This window comes from Phoenix dactylifera, unplaced genomic scaffold (genome assembly GCF_009389715.1).
Source record: "Phoenix dactylifera cultivar Barhee BC4 unplaced genomic scaffold, palm_55x_up_171113_PBpolish2nd_filt_p 000414F, whole genome shotgun sequence".
Taxonomy (NCBI): domain Eukaryota; kingdom Viridiplantae; phylum Streptophyta; class Magnoliopsida; order Arecales; family Arecaceae; genus Phoenix; species Phoenix dactylifera.
The window spans coordinates 140,323-143,029 of record NW_024067854.1 but is presented as its reverse complement, the minus strand read 5'-3'; positions in this window follow the sequence as shown (position 1 = coordinate 143,029).

Sequence of the window (2,707 nt, the reverse complement as noted above, 5' to 3'; positions counted from 1 at the left end):
TTTTGAGCAAGATTGTTCTTCTTCTACATTGGTTTGAGTCTTGGGCTAGTGCTACTTGTTGCACTATTGGAGAGCCTCGTGTCTCTCTTCAAACTTGAGAATTGGAGGTGGAGGTAGGGGGCAAGTATGGAGGGCAAGGCCTAGTAGGTGTTGGCAGCCAATGCTAAAACTATTCAAGACGTACGGAGGTAATGACAGTATAACTAGGTTGTGCACAGGATGAAAAGAAGGGGGAAGAAGAGCTAGAGGGGCTCAGTGATGGTGATATTTAGCAAAGAGAGAGGAAACTAGTAAGGATCAACCAGCCATAAGGTGGTACAGGGTGATTAAGGGGCAAAGGTGGTGCTAAAGGAAGAAGAGAAAGTGAAGAGGAGAAATCAAGGAAGAGAAGAAAGAAGGGGTCTAAGGTAGTATAAGCATTCAGTCGAGCCCCTAGCTTACACTTCGACCAACTAGATCCACTGGTGATGGGTGGAGTTGAAGGGAAAAAAGAGGAAAAGGCTATGGTTTCGACATCGATCGAGCAGCAGAGTTCGGCGAAGGAATGCACAATCCAGATTCTTCTCCAAGGAATGCACAATCTCTACAAGATATAATATGACTCTTATAATGTTTCTTATATTGCTTGCAAGCCAAATAAGTATGAAGAGGCAGCAGAAAAGCATGTTTGGGTGAAAGGCATGGACGAAGAAATGAAAATGATTGAGAAGAATAATATATTGCAGCTTGTGGAGGGACAAAGAAACAAGGAAATCATTGGTTTGAAATGGGTGTATAAGACAAAATACAATAAAGATAACTCTATTCAAAAGCACAAAGTAAGACTTGTTGCCAAAGGTTATGTATGCATGATAGCCTGGAATTGGTTTCAATGAAACATTTCCTCCAGTTGCATGAATGGAGATTGCTAGAACTATTTTAGCACTAGCAACCCAACTCAAGTTGCAAGTCCGTCCATTAGATGTTGAATCAGCATTTTTAAATGGATAAATTGAGGAATAAGTCTATGTTGAGCAGCCATGAGGATATGTCATGAGAGGAAGAGAAGACAAGATATATTGGCTTAGCAAAGCTTTGTATGGATTGAAGCAAACACGGCATGCTTGGAATAGCAAGATTGATGCAAATTTTGAGCTGCATGGTTTCATCAAAAGTCCAAGTGAGCCTGCCATCTTTATGTGTCTTTCATGGATGCTCCTAGTATGCTTCATTTTGCAGCAACCATAATAATCCTAAGATATGTTCTAGGGACCAAGCTGAAGAGGACAACCATTTAATGGGCTACAAGGATAGTGTTTGGGCAGGTTATGTTGATGTCAGAAAATTAAATCACTCTTTGTATTTTGTCTAGGAACCAAGGTTGTTACTCGGTCATCAAAGAACCAAAAGATGGTGACATTATCTTCAGCTGACAAAGAATTTCCTGTTTTTAACAGGTGAACAGAAAGCATATAAAAAATTCGTAATCGCTTCGTAAGGGAGTTAGTCGCCAAAGTACAGATTAAGCTGCAAGTTTGCAGGATCGGAGAATGCCAAGGCAACTCCAGAATAAAATTTCAGCTTTTATTTATTTTATTTTTTTTTGTCAGCAGCTTGAAGTTTAAAGTTTTCAAAATTGAGGGGGAATGTTGGAAATTATTTTTGAAAATCTAGTCTTTGGTGTCTTTAGAAATTCTCTAAAGCAGATTAATGTCTTGTAGATATTCCAGCTATGTCTCGAGTTCTCGGTTTTTTGAAAATAGGGGTCCATGTATGGTGAAGTCCAAGAGGCCTCCCTTCTAGTTTTTTCTTCTTCTTCTTTTTCTTTTCTTTTTTTGATTGCAAGGGAGGCTGAGAGCCACTCAGAACTTTATTGAAAGAATAAATAATTACAAATGGAGTGAGCAGTGTTACAGAAAGGGATGAGGATATGGTGCAGATTTCAGAATCACTGCTGAGAATGGTAACAAGATCTGAAACTACGTAGGAAGTTGAAATCAGGATAAGCTCTCGAAAAGTTTGCCAGCCAATTTGGCAAAACCAGAAAGCTCCCTATCATTACATAGAATAGACCAATCTTTAAACAGACTGCTGCGGAATATTCTTGCGGTCTCCCTTCTTGTAATGAGCCATTCCTTATCATAACCAATACAAGCATCCGTGTTTGCTCATCAGAAAATTTTCAGTAACTACACCAATAATCCCCTGCTGTACCTACCAATATCTTCAAAGAAAACATAAATCAAAACTCTGCCATTGGTGCTCTATTACATGCTACTAAGATAAGAAGGAGCTTTTGCATCATCCTTATTTTGATGTTATAAGTCCTAATTAAGGTAAAATTTGTGTATTTAAAATTCTGACAATCTTTTTAATTAATATAAGATTATAGTGGCACTTCATATCCAATTGATGTCAGACAATTCTGCAGGTTGTGCTTTGCAGTGGAGCCCATAATGCCATGCAACTTTAAAGCTAGCTGTGAATGCAAACATAAATAGACATACCTTATGTCTGTCACTCTCTAGACATGCTTTATAAAGAGGAAGATAGAGACAGAAGAGTAATCCATCATACACTGGCTGGGATTTTGTTGTTTATCTTTTCATGAGAACCTTGCGTGAGATATAGTAACTATCATATTAATGTGTACCTTTCTTGACACACAGATATGCAATGCAGTGCTGCACTTGAATTCCTTAATTTGACTTCCTATCAAGTGCTAAAT